Source organism: Vulpes lagopus, chromosome X (assembly GCF_018345385.1).
Source record: "Vulpes lagopus strain Blue_001 chromosome X, ASM1834538v1, whole genome shotgun sequence".
Taxonomy (NCBI): Eukaryota; Metazoa; Chordata; class Mammalia; order Carnivora; family Canidae; genus Vulpes; species Vulpes lagopus.
Window position 1 is genome coordinate 73,005,064 of NC_054848.1, and position 22,321 is coordinate 73,027,384.

Below are 22,321 nucleotides of genomic sequence, written 5' to 3' on the forward strand. Positions count from 1 at the left end.
GTCCTTCTGTCTAAAATGAGTCTCTTGTAGACAGCAAATAGATGGGTCCTGCTTTTTTTATCCAGTCTGAAACCCTGCACCTTTTGATGGGGTCATTAAGTCCGTTCACATTCAGATTCACTATTGACAGATATGAGTTTAGTGTTATCATGATATCTATTCAGTCCTTGTTTTTGTGGATTGTTCCACTGAACTTCTTCTTAAAGGTGAATTTTAAGAGTCCCCCTTAAAATTTCTTGCAGAGCTGGTTTGGAGGTCACATATTCTTTCACTTCCTGCCTGTCTTGGAAGCTCTTTATCTCTCCTTCTATTTTGAATGAGAGCCTAGCTGGATAAAGTATTCTTGGTTGCATGTTCTTCTCATTTAGGACCCTGAAGATATCCTGCCAGCCCTTTCTGGCCTGCCAGGTCTCTGTGGAGAGGTCTGCTGTTACCCTAACACTCCTCCCCATAAAAGTCAGGGACTTTTTTTCTCTTGCTGCTTTAAGGATCTTCTCTTTATCTTTGGAATTTGCAAGCTTCCCTATTAAATGTCGAGGTGTTGAACAGTTTTTATTGATTTTAGGGGGGGATCCCTCTATTTCCTGGATCTGAATGTCTGTTTCCCTTCCCAGATTAGGAAAGTTTTCAGCTATCATTTGTTCAAATACATATTCTGGCCCTCTGTCCATTTCGACGCCCTTGGAAACCTGAATTAAATGTAGGTCTTTCTTCTTCAGGCTGTTGTTTATTTCCCTTAATCTGTCTTCATGGTCTCTTAATTTTCTGTCTCTTTTTTCCTCACTTTCCCTCTTTGCCATCAACTTGTTTTCTATGTCACTCGTTCTTCCACCTTCTTAACCCTCGTCGTTAGGATTTCTAGTTTGGATTGCACCTCATTCAATTGATTTTTAATTTCTGCCTGATTGGATCTAAATTCTGCAGTCATGAAGTCTCTTTAGTCCTTTATGCTTTTTTCTGGAGCCACCAGTAGCTGTATAATGGTGCTTCTGAATTGGCTTTCTGACATTGAATTGTAATCCAGATTTTGTAACTCTGTGGGAGAGAGAACTGGTTCTGATTCTTTCTTTTTAGGTGAGGTTTTCCTTCTAGTCATTTTGCTTAGTGCAGAGTGGCCAAAACAAGTTGTATTGGGAAAAGGAGAAAAAGAGAGAGAGAGAGAAGGAAAGAAAAGAGAAAAAGAAAAAAGAGAAAGAAGGAAAAAAGGAAAAAAGAGAAGAAGAAGAGAAAGAAAAAGAAAGAAAGGTGAAAAAAAGTGGTGGGGGAAGCAATCAGAAATCAAAAAGAAAGAAAAAAAACACGGGGGAGTATCTTCTGTTTCTGGATACTTTTAGTCCCTTGACTTCCCCTGGAACTTGTCCTTCTAGCTGGTCTTCTGGGGGAGGGGCCTGTTGTGCTGATTTTCAGGCGTTAGCACTTGGGGAGCTGCTGTGCCCCCTTCCTGGTTCAGGGCTCAGTGGGGGTTGTTTACCCCATGAGGCCCCAGGAGGAACAACCCCAGTGGCTACGGCAGCTCTGGAAACCTGGATTCAGCCCCCGCAGTAACTCTGCGGCTCTCCGTCTGCAGGGCCTAGAGGCTCCGGGGTGGGTCGCTGATCTGCTCAGCCCCGGGCAGAAACGTCCTTGCTGTCCTGGGCCCTGCCGGCCTCTGCCTGTCCCGGGGGGAGGCCGTATCCTGGGCTGGGTCCCGGCGCCCTGTGCTCCGGGGCCTGCGCTGTTGGATTTCCACTCCCGGCCGTGCAGATCCTACTCCCCGGAGCCGCCGCCTGAGCCCCTCCAAGCTCTCCGGGTCCCGCCGTGCGCGCTGCAGCCCTTAGGGAGCTCGGCGCACTCTTCCTGGGGCGCAGGTGCCTCTTAGTGTCCCAGGGAGCCCGAGGGCATTTCCGCCCTCCTGGGTCCTGCTCTAACTCCCTGCGGGCGCCTTTTCACCCCAGAAGATTGGTGCAGCTCCTGCTTCTCCGGGACGGGGCTCTCCTGTCCTGGGGACACTCGCCCCGGGGTTAGCCCGTCTCCTCGCAGGGCCCCTCCCCCTTGGATGCCTTTTGTTTCTTCTATTTCATTTTCCCCACCTTCCTACCTTGATAGAAGTGTGAACTCTTCTCACTGTAGCATTCCAGCTGGTCTCTCTTTAAATCTCAGGCCGAATTCGTAGATTTTCAGGATGATTTGAAGGTTATCAGGGTAATTTGTTGGGGACATGTGATTTGGGGACCCTACTCTTCCGCCATCTTGCCCCTCCTCTCAGTTTCCTATGCCCGGAAGGGGGCAGGATGGCGAAGGAGTAGGGAACCCAAGTCACCTATCCCCACCAAATTACCTAGATAACTTTCAAATTATCCTGAAAACTTATGAATTCGGCTTGAGATTTAAAGAGAGAACAGCTGGAATGCCACAGTGAGAAGAGTTCGCACTTCTATCAAGGTGGTAATATGGGAAAAAAATAAAAAAATAAAATGCATCCAAGGGAGAGAAGCCCAGCGAGGAGCCAGGCTAAGGCCCTGCAGAAAGTGCCCCTAGGACAGGAAAGCCCCATCGATGAGAAGCAGGAGCTTCACAAATCTTCATGGAGGGAAAGGTGCTCGCAGTGAATGGGAGGACGATGCCAGGAGGGCGGGGATGCCCTCAGCTCTAGGGGCACTAACAGAGGACCTGGGCCCCGGGGGAGAGCGTGCCACTCACTGGGGCCAAGATCCCTAAAGGGCTGCAGTACGCCCCCAGGCCACAGGAACAGCTCGCAGGTGGAGGGGGTTGCACAGAACCAGGAGTGCAATTCCAGCAGCGCAGGCTCCAGAGCCCAGGGCTCTGGGGGACACAGCCCAGGATCTGGCGGTCCCCCCAGGACAGGCAGAGGCCGGTCGGGCACAGGACAGCAAGGACGCTCCAGCCACTGGGGGGCCCGAGCTGTGCAGATCTGCATCCCACCCCCGCATCCAGGCACCCATGGACTGGGAGCTGCAGTAGTAACAGCGGGAGCTGCCTCCAGGGCTGGAGAGTTCGCTGCTTCCACTGTTGTTCGTCCTGGGGCCTCACAGGATAAACAACCCCCACTGAGCCATGCACAGGCAGGGGGCTATGCAGCTCCCCCAGGTGCTCCCACCTGAGAATTAGCACAGCAGCCACCCCAATCCACCTCCAGCCCCAGAAGACCAGCTACACAGGCAGTGGAAAAGCCAAGTTATTGACCAAGCAGCACCGGAAAGTAACAGGTGAAGTTGAGGGATTTACAGTATATAGAATCAGAGGATACTCCCCCTACTTATTTGTTTTCTGTTTGCTTCCTCCCCCTTTTTTTAAATCTTCTCTTCTCTATTTTTTCTTTTTTTTTCTTTTTCTTTTCCTTTTTCTCTTCTATCTTTTTCTCTTCTATCTTTTTCTCCTTTTCCCAATACAACATGCTTTTGGCCACTCTGCACTGAGCAAAATGACTAGAAAGAAAAACTCACCTCAAAAGAAGAAATAAGAAACAGTCCTCTCTCCCACAGAGTTACAAAATCTGGATTTCACTACAAAGTCAGAAAGCTAATTCCAAAGCACAATTATAAAGCTACTGGTGGCTCTAGAAAAAAGCATAAAGGACTCAAGAGACTTCATGACTGCAGAATTTAGATCTAATCAGGCAGAAATTAAAAATCAATTGAATGATATGCAATCCAAACTACAGGTCCCAACAACGAAGGTTAATGAGGTAGAAGAACGTGTGAGTGACATAGAAGACAAGTTGATGGCAAAGAGGGAAACTGAAGAAAAAAGAGAAAAACAATTAAATGATCATAAGGATAGGTTAAGGGAAATAAATGACAGACTCAGAAAGACAAATCTATGTTTAAGGGGGTTCCCAAGGGTGCCGAAAGGGACAGAGGTCCAGAATATGTATTTGAACAAATCATAGCTGAAAACTTTCCTAATCTGGGAAGGAAAACAGGCATTCAGATGCAGGAAATAGAGAGATCCCCCCTTAAAAATCAATAAAAACCGCTCAACAACTTGGCATTAAATAGCAAAGTTTGCAAATTCCAAAGATAAAGAGAAGATCCTTAAAGCAGAAAGAGACAAGAAATCTCTAACTCTTATGGGGAAAAATATTAGAAAACAAAAGACATCTCCACATAGACCGGGCAGGTCAGAAAGGGCTGGCAGGATATATTCAGGACCTAAATGAGTAGAACCTGAAGCCAAGAATGCTTTCTCCAGCAAGGCTCTCATTCAGGACTGAAGGAGAGATAAAGAGCTTCCAAGATAGGCAGAAATTGAAAGAATATGTAACCACCAAGCCAGCTCTGCAAGAAATACTAAGGGGGATTCTGTAGTAGAAAGATGAAGTTCAAGAGAACAAACAACAAAAACAAGGACTGAATAGGTATCATGATGACGCTAAATTCATATCTTTCAATAGTAACTCTGAATGTGAATGGGCTTAATGACCCCATCAAAATGTGCAGGGTTTCAGACTAGATAAAAAGCAGGACCCATCTATTTGCTGTCTACAAGAGACTCATTTTAGACAAAAGGACACCTACAGCCTGAAAATAAAAGGTTGGAGAACCATGTACCATTCAAATGGTCCTCAAAAGAAAGCAGGGGTAGCCATTCTTATAACAGATAAACTAAGGTTTATCCTGAAGACTTTAGTGAGAGATGAAGATGGACAATATAACCTACTTAAAGGATCTATACAACAAGAGAACCTAACAATCATCAATACTTACGCCCCGAATACGGGAGCTGCCACATATATCAGTAATTTAATACCCAAAATTAAGACATATTAAGAAAATACTACACTTATACTTGGTGACTGGAAAGTAGCCCATTCTACAACTGACAGGTCTTCTCAGCACAGTATCTCCAAAGAAATAACAGATTTAAATGATACACTGGACCAGATAAATTTCACAGATATTTACAAAACTTTACATCGAAACACAACTGAATACACATTCTTCTCAAGTGGACATGGAACCTTCTCCAGAATAGACCACAGACTGGATCACATATCAGGTCTTAACCAATGCGAAAAGATTGGGATCTTCCCCTGCATATTTTCAGACCGTAAAGCTATGCAATTAGAACTAAATCACAACAAGAAGTTTGGAAGGATTTCAAGCACGTGGAGGTTAAGGACCATCCTGCTAATGGATGAAAGGGTCAACCGGGAAATTAGGAAGTATTGAAAAGATTCATGGAAACTAATGAGAATGAAGATAAAACCGTTCAAAAACTTGGGGATACAGCAAAAGCAGTCCTAAGGGGGAAATACATCGCAATACAAGCATCCATCCAAAAACTGGAAAGAACTCAAATACAAAAGCTAATCTTGCACTTAAAGGAGCTGTAGAAAAAACAGCAAATAGATCCTACACCCAGCAGAAGAAGAGAGTTAATAAAGATTCGAGCAGAACCCAATGAAATAGAGACCAGAAGAACTGTGGAACAGATCAATAAAACCAGGAGTTGGTTCTTTGAAAGAATTAATAAGATAGATAAACCATTAGCCAACCTTATTAAAATGAAGACAGAGAAGACTCAAATTAATACAATCATGAATGAGAAAGGAGAGATCACCACCAACACCAAACAAATACAAACGATTTAAAAAACATATTATGAACAGCTATACGCCAATAAATTAGGCAACCAAGAAAATGGACGCATTTCTGGAAAACCACAAACTACCAAAACTGGAAGAGGAAGAAATAGAAAACCTGAGCAGACCAATAACCAGGGAGGAAATTGAAGCAGTCATTAAAAACTTCCCAAGACACAAAAGTCCAGGGCCACATGGCTTCCCTGGAGAATTCTATCAAATGTTTAAAGAAGAAACCATACCTATTCTACTAATGTTCTGAATCATAGAAAGAGGTGGAATACTTCCAACAAGAGAAAAAGCAAGAACAATATGATCCTCTCAATAGATGCAGAGAAAGCATTTGACAAATACAGAATCCATTCCTGATCAATACTCTTCGGAGTGTAGGGATAGAGGGAACACTCATCAGCATCTTGAAAGCCATCTACAGAAAGCCCAGAACAAATATCATTCTCAATGGGGAAACACTGGGAGCCTTTCCCCTAAGATCAGGAACAAGACAGGGATGTCCTTTCTGACCACTGCTATTCAACATAGTACTAGAATTCCTAGCCTCATCAATCAGGCAACAAAAAGACATTACGCATTCAAATTGGCAAGGAAGAAGTCAAACTCTCCCTCTTCGCAGATGACATCATACTGTACATAGAAAATCCAAAATATTCCACCCCAAGGTTGGTAGAACTCATACAGCAATTCGGCAGTGTGGCAGGATACAAAATCAATGCCCAGAAGTCAGTGGCATTTCTATACACTAACAATGATCCTGAAGAAAGAGAAATTAAGGAGTCAATCCCATTGACAATTGCACCCAAAAGCATAAGATACCTAGGAATAAACCTAACCAAAGTAGTAAAGGATCTATACCCTAAAAACTATAGAACACTTCTGAAAGAAATTGAGGAAGACACAAAGAGATGGAAAAATATCCCATGCTCATGGATTGGCAGAATTAATATTGTGAAAATGTCAATTCTACTCAGGGCAATGTAAAGATTTAATGCAATCCCTATCAAAATATCATGGACTTTCTTCAGAGGATTGGAACAAATCATATTAAGATTTGTGTGGAATCAGAAAACACCACGAATAGCCAGGGGAATATTAAAAAAGAAAACCAGAGCTGGGGGCATCACAATGCCAGATTTCAGTTTGTACTACAAAGCTGTGGTCATCAAGACAGTGTCGTACTGGCACAAAAACAGACACACAGATCAAGGGAACAGAATAGAGAATCCAGAACTGGACCCTGAACTTCATGGGTAACTAATATTCGACAAAGGAGGAAAGACTATCCAAAGGAATAAAAAACAGTCTTTTCAATAAATGGTGCTGGGAAAATTGGACAGCCACATGCAGAAGAATGAACCTGGACCATTCTTTTACACTATACACAAAGATAAACTCAAAATAGATGTAATCTCTAAATGTGAGGCAAGATTCCATCAAAACCCTAGAGGAGAACACAGGCAACACCCTTTTTAATTTAACCACAGTAACTTCTTGCAAGATACATCCGTGAAGGCAAGAGAAACAAAAGCAAAAATGAACAACTGGGACTTCTTTAAATTAAGAAGCTTTTGCACAGCAAAAGAAACAGTCAACAAAACTAAAAGACAACCTACAGAATGGGAGAAGATATTTGCAAATGACATATCAGATAAAGGACTAGTATACAAGGTCTATAAATAAGTTATGCAACTCAACAGCAAAGAAACAAACAATCCAATCATGAAATGGGCAAAGACATAAACAGAAACCTCACATAGGAAGACATAGACATGGCCGACACGCACATGAGAAAATGCCCTGCATCACTTGCCATCAGGGAAATACAAATCAAAACCACAGTGAGATACCACCCCACACCAGGAAGAATGGGGAATATTAACAAGGCAGGAAACCACAAATGTTGGAGAGGACGTGGAGAAAGGGGAACCCTCTTGTACTGTTGGTGGGAATGTGAACTGTTGTGGCTTCTCTGGAAAATTGTGTGGATGTTACTCAAAGAGTTAAAAATAGATCAGCCGTACACCAAGCAATTGCACTGCTGGGATTTTACTTCAAAGACACAGATGCAGTGAAACGCCGGGACACCTGCATCCCGATGTTTCTAGCAGCAATGTCCACAATAGCCAAACTGTGGAAGGAGCCTCAGTGTCCATCGAAAGAGGAATGGATAAAGAAGATGTGGTACATCTATGCAATGGAATATTGGCCATTAGAAACGACAAATACCCACCATTTGCTTTGACCTGATTGGAACTGGAGGGTATTATGCGGAGTGAAATAAGTCAATCGGAGAGGGACAAACATTATGTGGTCTCATTCATTTGGGGAATATAAAAAATAGTGAAAGGGAATAAAGGGGAAAGGAGAAAAAATGAGGTGGAAATATCAGAAAGGGAGACAGAACATGAGAGACTCCTAACTCTGGGAAATGAACAAGGGGTAGTAGAAAGGGAGGTGGGCGGGGTTTGGGTGTGACTCGGTGATGGGCACTGAGGGGTCACTTAATGGGATGAGCACTGGGTGTCATGGTATATGTTGGCAAATTGAACTCCAATAAAAAATAAATTTTAGGGATCCCTGGGTGATGCAGCGATTTGGTGCCTGCCTTTGGCCCAGGGCGTGATTCCGAAAACCCAGGATCGAATCCCACGTCAGGCTCCCGGTGCATGTAGCCTGCTTCTCCCTCTGCTTATGTATCTGCCTCTCTCTCTGTGTGTGTGTGACTATCATAAATAAAATATAAACAAACAGATAAATAAATAAATAAATAAATAAATAAATAAATAAATAAATTTTAAAAAATTGTTTCTTCTGGCTTGTGTCTATCTCTGATTTTGTCTTGTTTTATTTTTTCCTCTCTTCTCCTACGATCCTCTGTTTTGTTTCTTAAATTCTACATATGAGTGAGATTATATGATAGATTATCATATAGATTATTTGATAATCGTCTTCTCTGATTGACTCATTTCACTTCACACAGTATCCTCTAGTCCCATCCACATCACTGCAAATGGCAAGATTTCATATTTTGATATATGAATAGTAGTCCATTATATATATCATCCTTATCCATTCATCTGTTGATGGGCATCTGGGCTCTTTCTACAGTTTGGCTATATGGATGTTGCTGCTATAAACATTGGGGTGTAGGTGTCCTGTGTTTTCACTACATCTGTATCTTTGAGGTAAATACACAATTGCAATTGCTGGGTAATGGGGTAGCTCTAGTTTTAAGTTGTTGCGGAACATCCACACTGTATCCCAGCGTGGCTGCACCAGCTTACATTCCTACCAACACTGTAAGAGGGTTACCCTTTCTCCACAGCCTTGCCAACATCTGTTATTTCCTGACTTGTTAATTTTAGTCACTTACTGCTGTGAGGTGGTATCTCATTATGGTTTTGATTTGTATTTTCCTGATGCCTAGTGATGTTGAGCATTCTTTTCATATGTGTGTTATCCATTTATTTATCTTCTTTGGAAAATTGTTTTTTCATGTATTCTACTCATTTCTTGATTGTATTATTTGTTCTTTGGGTGTTGAATTTGTAAATTCTTATACATTTTGGATAGCAGCCTTTTATCTGATGTGTTAATTGCAAATATCTCCCATTCTGCCTTTTGGTTTTGTTGATTCTTTCCTTTGACATGTGAAAGCTTTTTATCTTGATGAAATCCCAGTAGTTCATTTTTGCTTTTGTTTCCCTTGCCTTTGGAGATGTGTCTAGCAAGAAGTTGCTGCAGCTCAGGTCACGGAGGTTGCTGCTTACATTCCCCTCTAGGATTTTGATAGATTCGTGTGTCATATCCAGGTCTTTTTTCCATTTTGAGTCTATTTTTGTGTTGGTGTGGGGAAATGGTCATTTCATTCTTCTAATTCTGTGGCTGTCTAATTTTCACAAAACCATTTGTTGAGACTGTCTTTTTTTCCTTTGGATATTCTTTCCCACTTTGTCAGAAATAAATTGACCACAGAGTTTAGGGTCCATTTCTGGATTCTCTATTCTGTCACAGTGATCCATATATCTGTTCTGTCCTGGTACCATATTGTTTTGATGATTACAGCTGTATGGTAGAGCTTGAAGTTCAGAATTGTAATGCCATCAGTTTTGCTTTTCTTTTTCAGCACTCCTTTGTCTATTCAGGGTCTTTTCTAGTTCCATACAAATTAGGATTATTTGTTCCAACTCTGTGATATAAGCTGATGATATTTTGAAAGGGATTGCATTGTATGTATAGATTACTCTGGGTAGCATAGACATTTTATTTCTTTATTTTTTTAAAAGATAGATTTATTTATTTATTTATTTATTTATTTATTTATTTATTTATTTATTTATTTATTTATGATAGATATAGAGAGAGAAAGAGAGTGGCAGAGACACAGGAGGAAGGAGAAGCAGGTTCCATGCCGTGAGCCCGACACAGGACTCAATCCCAGGACTCCAGAATTGCGCCCTGGGCCAAATGCAGGTGCCAAACTGCTGAGCCACCCAGGGATCCCCTGCATAGACATTTTAACTATATTTTTTCTTCCAATCAATGAGCATGGAATATTTTTCCACTTCTTTGTGTCTTCCTCAATTTCTTTCATGAGTGTTCTATCATTTTCTGAGTATAGATCTTTTTCCTCTTTGGTTAGGTTTATTCCTGAGTATCTTATTGTTTTGGGTAAAACTTTAAATGGGATTATCTCCTTAATTTTTCTTTCTTCTGTCTCATTGTTAGTGTATAAATATCCAACTGATTTCTATGCATTGACTTTATATCCTGACACTTTACTGAATTCCTGTTTGATTTCTAATCAACTCAAAATCAGAAAGGCAATAAAAATGGAGGCTCTAGCTGCTAGGATAAATGAGACAGAAGAAAGAATTAGTGACCTAGAAGACAAAATAATGAAGAATAAAGAAACTGAGAAAAAGAAGATAAAGAAACACTGATTCACCAAGGGAAAAATTGAGAGATAGGTGATACCATAAAGCCAAAACAATATTAGGATAATTGGGATCCCAGAAGAAGAGGAAAGATAGAGAGGGGGGCAGAAGGTATATTGGAGCAAATTATAGCAAATGACTTCCCTAAACTGGGGAAGAAAACAAGTATCCAAGTCCAGGAGACACAGAGAACCCTCTTCACAATCAATAAAAATAGGTTAGAGGCACCCAGGTAGCTCAGTCGTTGAGCATTTGCCTTTGGCTCAATTGTGATCCTGGGGTCTGGTATCCAGTTCCACATAAGGCTCCCTGCAGGGAGCCTGCTTTTCCCTCTGCCTATGTCTCTGCCTCTCTCTATGGGTCTCTCATGAATAAATAAATAAAATATTTAAAAATAAATGAAACCTTCTCCGATTGACTTATTTCACTCAGCATAATACCCTCCAGTTCCATCCACGTTGAAGCAAATGGTGGGTATTTGTTGTTTCTAATTGCTGAGTAATATTCCATTGTATACATAAACCACATCTTCTTTATCCATTCATCTTTCGATGGACACCGAGGCTCCTTCCACAGTTTGGCTATTGTGGCCATTGCTGATAGAAACATCGGGGTGCAGGTGTCCCGACGTTTCATTGCATCTGAATCTTTGGGGTAAATCCCCAACAGTGCAATTGCTGGGTCGTAGGGCAGGTCTATTTTTAACTCTTTGAGGAACCTCCACACAGTTTTCCAGAGTGGCTGCACCAGTTCACATTCCCACCAACAGTGTAAGAGGGTTCCCTTTTCTCCGCATCCTCTCCAACATTTGTTGTTTCCTGCCTTGTTAATTTTCCCCATTCTCACTGCTGTGAGGTGGTATCTCATTGTGGTTTTGATTTGTATTTCCCTGATGGCAAGTGATGCAGAGCATTTTCTCATGTGCTTGTTGGCCATGTCCATGTCTTCCTCTGTGAGTTCTCATTCATTTGGGGAATATGAATAATAGTGAAAGGGAATATAAAGGAAGGGAAAATAAATGTTGGGAAATATCAGGAAGGGAGACAGAACATAAAGACTCCTAACTCGGGGAAATGGACTAGGGGTGGTGGAAGGGGAGGAGGGCGGGTGTTGGAGGGGAATGGGTGACGGGCACTGAGGTGGACACTTGATGGGATGAGCACTGGGTGTTTTTCTGTATGTTGGTAAATTGAACACCAATAAAAATTAATTAAAAAAAATAAAAATAAAAATAAATAAATAAATAAATAAATAAATAAATAAAACCAAGAAATAGACATAAGTAGATTTATGTAACCACTGTAAATAAGATACAAACTATATTATCACCATAAAAATCTTATGGATGGTATATCTTATTGTGATTATTCTCAATAACTTCCAATTGTTGAACTTATTTCATTGCTGTTTTATACATTAATTCAGAAAAAATCTAGTGGATTAAGAAACTTGAATATTATAAAAATTTTAATATCTCATAATATATTCAAAATGGAAGAAATCTGCATTATAAGTAAAGACACAAGTGTCCTCAGGTTTAGTAATGTGACATTGCATTGAAATTCAGCCTTATGTATACCATGGATTAAAATTTTGAAATTAAATGTTAGGTTGGGAATATTATGATACCTTGATTTTAAATGACAGGGAAAAGTGAAAGCCAAACAGGATTTCAATAGAGGTTATCTGTGGTCCAGTTTAATGTGTTACACTTTGAATTCAAACTGTATCTCTGAAACCATATATACTTTATTAAATCTCTCTTTCAGAGAAAGGTTTTAATTTCCTTTCCTTCTGTTCCAAGTGTTCCATTAAAATCTTTCACAGATGGAAAATTAACAAGGCAGGAAACAACAAATGTTGGAGAGGATGCGGAGAAAAGGGAACCCTCTTACACTGTTGGTGGGAATGTGAACTGGTGCAGCCACTCTGGAAAACTGTGTGGAGGTTCCTCAAAGAGTTAAAAATAGACCTGCCCTACGACCCAGCAATTGCACTGTTGGGGATTTACCCCAAAGATTCAGATGCAATGAAACGTCGGGACACCTGCACCCCGATGTTTCTATCAGCAATGGCCACAATAGCCAAACTGTGGAAGGAGCCTCGGTGTCCATCGAAAGATGAATGGATAAAGAAGATGTGGTTTATGTATACAATGGAATATTACTCAGCAATTAGAAACGACAAATACCCACCATTTGCTTCAACGTGGATGGAACTGGAGGGTATTATGCTGAGTGAAATAAGTCAATCGGAGAAGGACAAACAGTGTATGTTCTCATTCATTTGGGGAATATGAATAATAGTGAAAGGGAATATAAAGGAAGGGAAAAGAAATGTTGGGAAATATCAGGAAGGGAGACAGAACATAAAGACTCCTAACTCGGGGAAACGAACTAGGGGTGGTGGAAGGGGAGGAGGGCGGGTGTTGGAGGGGAATGGGTGACGGGCACTGAGGTGGACACTTGACGGGATGAGCACTGGGTGTTTTTCTGTATGTTGGTAAATTAAACACCAATATAAGTTAATTAAAAAAAAATAAAAATAAAATTTAATATGAGTCAAAAAAAAAAATCTTTCACAGATGTAAACATTTTTAGCCAACCTTTAATAAATTACTTTCAGTGTCAAGAAACGCACTTTTTAAAAAAGTCCATTTCATTGGGTAAATTGTTCTTGCTGTCTGTACTGATATTGATCTAAAAATTTGTTTCTTCAAAGTTTTCACTTTTTGTATCTACTTCTATTTTCTTGACTCAGAGTAAGTAATCCCTTTTCTTATGAATCAAATATTTTACTAAATATTCTTAGTAAGTTTTAAATCCCATCATTAGGCCAAAGAATTTGTGTATGAATTATCCTCATGTATCAGACCCTTAGACTTTGTAGTTGGAAAAATGCCAGTTCATTAATACACATTTTAAATAGTGGTATCCACAATAAAGTACAATATTCTAGGTCTGGTCTAATTTGTGCAGAACATGCCAAATAATGTGTATAATAGGGGATCATCAGCCTTGAATTATCATAAAGACACTAATATAAATAAATTTCTAATTTTCAGATTGAATTACAACAGTAAAAAAAAATTCTGTGCTTCTTAGTAGCACAGAAAGAAATTATTATAACCAGAGAAAATTCTCCTTACAAAAAAAAGAGCTGAAGTTTTGTAGTAGCATTACATTCATACTTGGATTTCCATTATGCCAGCATTAAATTGGTTCTTCTTGTTGCAAAATACAAAAAGCAAATATATTTTCTTTTTGCAAAGCCAAATTTATTTTTACTTTCTCACTTCTTTGACTACAATGTTGCATTGTTAAAAGAAAAATGACAGGCCCAAAATTGAATCACTGATGCTAAGCTCCACATCACTAAATCAAAACATAATTATAGCTTAGTCTCTCCCTGAAATGTAATCTTAAACCAGTTAGTCAGGAATAGCCAGATCAGCACTTGTTAAATAACCTACCTGGTGGACCCCTGCTATGCCAAAAGGGAGTAACTTTGCAATAACCGACCCACTTTTTTGTATAGTATAATTCCTTTGTTCCTGCTCCCTTCTGCCTATAAAAGTATTTCATTTTGTACATCTTCTTAGGGCTCCTTTATTCCTGCTAGACTGGATGCTTCCCAGTTCAAATAAATTTTTGCTCAAAGGTCTTAAAATTTTTAATATGTCTCAGCTTATTTTTAAAAGCATATACCTTTAGAGAAACTTAACTTATTTATTTTATTCCCACCTTCATAGAATTCACTCGAGTCTGTGATATAGGACTGAGAAAAAAAATAACACGTTGCTTTGATGACTTATTTAAGAAGAAATAGTGGAAGACTTTGCAGGATGTACAAGCCTGAGAAGATGAGTTGGTAAGGGCTAGTGGTCACAAAAGCAAAAACAAAAACAAACAAATTCTGGCTGTATCTTAATCAACATGCCAATCAATCTGAGAGGTATTCAGATATAAATTGGAATTATTCCTTTGTGGAGAACTTAATTTCATGTCTTGTAATTTTATAGTTAGAAGAAATCTGGAAGGATCATCTAGTTCATTCCCATAGCTTTCATATAGATAGTCTGCTAACTATACCAGTGTAGAACATTTATTCTAATTATCTTTTCACAGGTTCCAAGAAATTGAGTATGAAATACCTTAAGCCTTATTTTAAGACAATATCAACTCAGCTTTTTATTTTTTATTTTTTTTAATTTATTTTTATTTTTATTTATTTATGATAGTCACAGAGAGAGAGAGAGAGGCAGAGACACAGGCAGAGGGAGAAGCAGGCTCCATGCACCGGGAGCCTGATGTGGGATTCGATCCCGGGTCTCCAGGATCGCGCCCTGGGCCAAAGGCAGGCGCCAAACTGCTGCGCCACCCAGGGATCCCCAACTCAGCTTTTTGTGGAGAATGAAGTTTTCAATGCTCTTAAAAAAAAGGCAGCTTCTGGGAAAATGGTGGTGCTGGTGGTAGCATAGTTCTGGATCTTCCTAAAACCACAAACTCCCAAATTACCAAAAAGGGAGAACATAGAAAATATTGTTTCCAGAGGACCTTCCTAAATAATCTATGGAGAATAAATTTCAGATACCTGAAATGACCAGAGATATAGTAATATAAGGCTAAAAATTAAGACAAAATGAGAGATAAAAAAATTATAATACAGTATGGCTACAGGAACTGACCATGTAGATATAGTACAATGTTAATAAATAGATTAAAGATAGCATATGCAAGCTTTTTTCCCCCACTTATTTTTAGTAATCAATACTAGCAAATAGTATTATTTTTTCTGAGACTGTTTCATGTGCATTTTGGTATAGTGTAAATGAGCAATTATTGAGTTCTTATATTTATATCATTCCTTGTGTCTTTGAGAACAAGGATTCTTGGTGTGGAAGAAAGTAGTTATATATTTAATGTGAAATGATTAAGTCAAAAATTCTACTCCTGAATTGAAACTCAGGAAATTCAAAGAATAGATTATGAACTCAAGGGAAAAAAAAAGACTAATGTGTTACTTGAAAAGGATGAGAGGCTAAATCATTATCTTGAAAACTAGCTAAATAAAAACTTACAAAATAATAACTTTTCCTGCCACTTTTATTTTTTTCCTGCCACTTTTATATATTTTGTGTCATTGGCTAATTCATAATATATGATGGGAAATATCTCTGTGTAAAACTAATCCAGTTAAAAAGTAAAATAAAATGATACATTATCACCATTTTGTAATCCACAATTAAAGAACGAAATCAAATGTTACTATGTTTCTTCTTAAAAATCTCACATCACCTCCTACAGCTTTAGCAAAAGGATCAAAACTGAATCTGATAAAGCCTCTGGACCCAGCTGTCAATTTGCAAAAACACAAAGATCAAAAGAACGATCTGAACTGTTCTGTGAGTCTGAAATCAGCAAAATCCATATTAAATGACCTAGGTGTTTCAGCAGATAAATTGTAAGGTAAAGAAAGAGATGAGGGGGAAATGTAGTGATATAACCATGAAGAAATGCAAGCCAGATACTTCTAAAAGTGAGGATTTGTTGGAATAAGAAAGGAGGCTCTGGTTTCAATAGGACATATAGAAATGCTTCTGAGGTGGCTGACAAAGTTCTATTTCTTGATCGAGTGGTGGTTACAAGGGTGTTGTCCTCATAAGGTAAGCTATACAGGTGACATGCTGGCCTAGTTGATAGAGCATATCACAACCTTAGGGTTCTGAGTTCAAGCCTCATGTTGATCATGGAGCCTACTTTAAAATAAAAAGAGATAGGGTAAACTATAAATTTGTTTTGTGTAGTTTTTTGGATCCATGTTTTATTTTCACCAAAAAAAGTAAAAAACGAACTAAAGGTAACAACTCATTACAATTCTGAAGAAAATCTTCTAGGGTGTATTTTATTTAGTTTGTGGTTGATATTTTTGATTTAGCCTCTTTATACAGCCACTCTGCACTGGACAAAATAACTAGAAGGAAGAATTCATCACTAAAGAAAGAACCAGAAACAGTAATCACTCCCAGTTACAGAATGTGGATTTAAATATGATGTCAGAAATTGAATTCAGAAGTACAATTATAAAGTTACTGGTGGCTCTGGGAAAAACCAAAAAGGACGCTAAAGACTTTGTCACTGCAGAGTTGAGATCTAATCAGGCCAAAATTAAAGATAGATTAAATGAGATGCAATCCAAACTGGATGTTTTAACTGCTAGGGTTAATGAGGTGGAAGAGTCAGTGAAATAGAAGACAAGTTCATGGTAAGGAAGAAAGCTGAGAAAAAAAAGAGAAAATATCAGCTCATGAGGAAAGTCTTAGGAAAATAAATGGTATCTTGAGAAGGAATTTATGTATAATTGGGATTCCAAAAGAGGCTGAGAGATGATCACAAAGACTATTTGAACAAATCATAGCTGATAACTTCCCTAATCTGGGGAAGGAAACAGGCATTCAGATCCAACAGATAGAAAGAACCCTCCAGAAATCAATAAAACTGTTTAACACTTCAACATTTAATACTAAAACTTCCAAATTTCAAAGATAAAGATAAAATTCTTAAAGCAGCTCAAGACAAGAGATTCTTAGTGTATATGGGGAGAAATAGCAGATAAATAGCAGACCTCTCCACAGAGACCTGACAGGTCCGAAAGGGCTGGCATGATACATACAGGGCACTAAATGAGAACATGTGGCCAATAATACTTTATTTAGCAAGTCTCTCAAACAGAATAGAAGGACAGATGAAGAGCTTCCTGGATAGGCAGCAAGTGAAAGAATATGCGACCAACAAACTGGCTCTGAAGAAATATTAAAGGGCACCCTGTAAAAGCAAGTGGGATCCCAAAGAAACAATCCACAAAAACAGGGACTGAATAAACAACATGATGACATTAAATTCATAACACAATGCTTTGAAACTAGAACTCAATCATAAGAAGAAATTTGGAAGAAACCCAAAAACATAAGGAGGGGGAAAGATGGTGGAAGAGGAGCATCACCAACTCACCTGTCCCCACCAAATGACCTAGATAACTTTCAAATCCTCCTGAAATCCTACGAATTCGGCCTGATATTTAAAGAGAGAACAACTGGAATGCTACAATGAGAAGAGTTCGTGCTCCTATCAAGGTAGGAAGATGGAAAAATAAATAAATAAAAAAGCATCCAAGGGGGAGGGGTCCCACGAGGAGCCCAGCTAATGCCACCGGGCGAGTACCCCCAGGACAGGAAAGCCCCATACCACAGAAGCAGGAGCTTCACCAATATTCCCGGAGGGAAAGGAGCTCCCAAGGAGTTGGAGCAGAATCTCAGGAGCAGCAGGGATGCCCTCAGGCTCCCTGGGACACTAACAGAGCACCTGCGCCCTGGGGAAGAGGGCGCCACACACCGTGGCTGAGCTCCCTAAAGGGCTGCAGCTCACTCCCAGCAGGGCACGGGAGCAGCTCCGCGACAGCTCTGGGAGAGGCTCGGTGCCAAGGGGGCTGTGCAGCCCCGGGATGGCGATTTCAGTGGCGCAGGCCTCCGAGCCCAGGACGCTGGGGGACACAGCCCAAGATCCGGCGCTCCCCCGGGGACAGGCAGAGGCCTGGAGGACACAGGACAGCAGGGACACACCTGCCGCTGGGCGGCCCTAAGCTGTGCAGATTGGTGGCCCCCGCCCCTAGAGCATCCAGGCCCCTGCAGACTGAGAGCTGCAGTGGTGACTGCAGGAGCTGACTCAAGGGCTAGAGAGCTGGCCGCCACCAATATTGTTGATCCTCCTGGGGCCTCACAGGATAAACAACCCCCAATGAGCCCCACAGTGGCCTCACAGGATAAACAGGATAAACAAGTCCCACTGAGACAGGCACCAAGCAGGGGGCGGAGCAGCTCCCCAGGTGCTCACACCTGAGAATCAGCACAGCAGGCCCCTCCCCCAGAAGACTAGCAAGAAGGAGAGGGGAAAAGCAGGTTATTGACCAAGCAGCACTGAAAAGTTCCAGAGGAAGTTGAGAGATTTACATATAGAATCAGAGGATACTCCCCCTTGTTTTTTGTTTTCTGTTTGCTCCCCACCCTTTTTTTCTCCTCCTCCTCCTTCTTCTTCTTCTTCTTCTTCTTCTTCTTCTTCTTCTTCTTCTTCTTCTTCTTCTTCTTCTTCTTCTTCTTCTTTCCTCCTCCTCCTCCTCCTCCTTCTTCTTCTTCTTCTTCTTCTTCTTCTTCTTCTTCTTCTTCTTCTTCTTCTTCTTCTTCTTCTTCTTCTTTTACTTCTTGTTCTCTTCTTATTATTTTTTTCCTTTTTTCTCCTTTTCCTTTTCCTCCTTTCCAGGGGCAACTTGTTTTTGGCCACTCTGCATTGAGCAAAATGACTAGAAGGAAAACTTATTTCAAAAGAAAGAAGCAGAAACAGTCCTCTCTCCCACAGAGTTACAAAATCTGGATTACAATTCAATGTCAGAAAGCCAATTAGAAAGATACTGGTGGCTCTAAAAAAAATCATAAAGGACTAAAGAGACTTCATGACTGCAGAATTTAGATCTAATCAGGCAGAAATTAAAAATCAATTGACTGAGATGCAATCCAAACTAGAGGTCCTAACAACAAGGGTTAACAAGGTAGAAGAACGAGTGACTGACATAGAAGACAAATTGATAGCAAGGAGGCAAGCTGAGGAAAAAAGAGAAAAACAATTAAAATATCATGAGGATAGGTTAAGGGAAATAAATGACAGCCTCAGAAGGAAAAATCTACCTTTAATTGGGGTTCCCGAGGGTGCCAAAAGGGACCGAGGTCGAGACTAGGTATTTGAACAAATCATAGCTGAGAAATTTACTAACTTGAGAAGGGAAACAGGCATTCAGATTCAGGAAATAGAGAGATCAACCCATAAAATCAATAAAAACCAATCAACACATCGATATTTAACAGTGAAACTTGGAAATTCCAAAGATAAAGAGAAAATACTTAAAGCAGCAAGAGACAAGAAATCTCTAACTTTTATGGGGAGAAATATTAGATTAACAGTAGACCTCTCTACAGAGACCTGGCAGGCCAGAGAAGGCTGGCAGGATATATTTGGGTCCTAAATGAGAAGAACCTGTAGCCAAGAATCCTTTATCCAACAAGGCACTCATTCAGAAGAGAAGGAGAGATAAAGAGCTTCCAAGATAGGCAGAAACTAAAATAATATGTAACCACCAAACCAGCTCTGCAAGAAATCCTAAGGGAGATTCTGTAATAGAAAGAGGAAGTCCAAGGGAACAATCCACAAAAACAGGGACTGAATAGGTATCATGATGGCACTAAATTCATATCTTTCTAGAGTAACTCTGAATGTGAATGGGCTTAATGACCCCATCAAAAGGCGCAGGGTGTCAGACTGGATAAAAAGCAGGACCCATCTATTTGCTGTCTACAAGATACTCATTTTAAACATAAGGACACCTCCAGCCTAAAAATAAAGTTTGGAGAACCATGTATCATTCAAATGGTCCTCAAAAGAAAGCAAGGGTAACCATCCTTATATCAGATAAACTAAGGTTTATACTGAAGACTGTAGTAAGAAATGAAGACAGACACTATATCATACTTCAAGGATCTATCCAACAAGACGACCTAACAATCATCAATATTTATGCTCCAAATTTGGGAGGTGACAAGTATATCAATAAATTAATATCCAAAGTTAAGACATACTTAGATAATACTACACTTACACTTGGTGACTTGAACACAGCGTTTTCTACAATGGACAAGTCTTCTAAGCACAACATCTCAAAGAAACAAGAGCTTTAAATGATACATTGGACCAGATGGATTTCACAGATATTTACAGAACTTTATATCCAAATGCAGCTGAATACACATTCTTCTCAAGTGCACATGGAACTTTCTGCAGAATAGACCACAGACTGGGTCACATATCAGGTCTTCACTGATACCAAAAGGTTGGGATCCTCCCCTGCATATTTTCAGACCATAATGCTATGCAGTTAGAACTAAATCACAACAAGAAGTTTGGAAGGGTTTCAAACACATGGAGGTTAAGGACCATCCTGCTAAAAGATTAAGGGGTCCACCGGGAAATTAGGCAATATTTAAAAAGAGGCATGGAGACTAATAAGAATGAAGATACAACTGTTCAAAATATTTGGGATACAGCAAAAACAGTCCTGGGGGAGAAATACATCGCAATACAAGCAGCCATCCAAAACCTGGAAAGAACTCAAATACAAAAGCTAACCTTGCACCTAAAGGAGCTAGAGAAAAAACAGCAAATATATCCTACACCCAGCTGAAGAAGAGACTTAATGAAAATTCTAACAGAACTCAATGAAATAGAGACAAGAAAAACTGTGGAACAGATCAACAAAACCAGGAGTTGGTTCTTTAAAAAAATTAATAAGATAGATAAAGCATTAGCCAGCCTTGTTAAAAAGAAGAGAGAAAAGACTCAAACTAATACAATCATGAATGAAAAAGGAGAGATCACCACCAACACCAAGCAAATACAAACGATTATAAAAACGTACGATTAGCAGCTATATGCCAATAAATTAAGCAATCTAGAAGAAATGGATGCATTTCTGGAAAACCACAAACTACCAAAACTGGAACAGGAAAAAATAGAAAACCTACAGAGGCCAATAACCAGGGAGGAAATTGAAGCCGTCATCCAAGACCTCCCAAGACACAAAAGTCCAGGGCCAGACGGATTCCCTGGGTAATTCTAGCAAACCTTTACAGAAGAAACCATGCCCATACCTATTCTACTAAAGCTGTTCTGAAATATAAAGAGATGGAATACGTCTAAACTCTTTCTATGAGGCCAGCATCACCTTAATTCCAAAACCAGACAAAGACCCCACCAAAAAGGAGAATTATAGACCAATATCCCTGATGAACATGAATGCAAAAATTCTCAACAAGATACTAGCCAATAGGATACAACAATACATTAAAAAGATTATTCACCATGACCAAGTAGGATTTATCCCCAGGATGCAAGCCTGGTTAAACACTTGTAAAGCAATCCATGTGACTGATCATATCAGCAAGAGAAAAACCAAGAACCATAGGATCCTCTCAATAGATGCAGAGAAAGCATTTGACAAAATACAGCATCCATTCCTCATTAAAACTCTTCATAGTTTTGGGATAGAGGGAACATTCCTCAGCATCTTAAAAGCTATCTATGGAAAGCCCACAGGAAATATCATTCTCAATGGGGAAACACTGGGAGCCTTTCCCCTAAGATCAGGAACAAGACAGGGATGTCCACTCTCACCACGGCTGTTCAACATAGTACTAGAATTCCTAGCCTCAGCAATCAGGCATCAAAAATAAGTAAAAGGCATTCAAATTGGCAAAGAAGAAGTCAAACTCTCCCTCTTCGCAGATGACATCATACTATATGTAGACAACCCAAAAGACCCCACCCCAAGATTGCTGGAACTCATACAGCAATTTGGCAGTATGGCAGGATACAAAATCACTGCCCAGAAGTCAGTGGCATTTCTATTCACTAACAATGAGACCGAAGAAAGAGAATTTAAGGAGCCAATCCCATTTACAATTGCACCCAAAAGTATAAGATACCTAGGAATAAACCTAACCAAAGAGGTAAGGGATCTATACCCTAAAAACTACAAAACACTTCTGAAAGAAATTGAGGAAGACACAAAGAGATGGAAAAATATTCCATGCTCATGGATTAGAAGAATTAATATTATGATAATGTCAATGCTACCCAGGGCAATTTACACATTTAGTGCAATCCCTCTCAAAATACCATGGACTTTC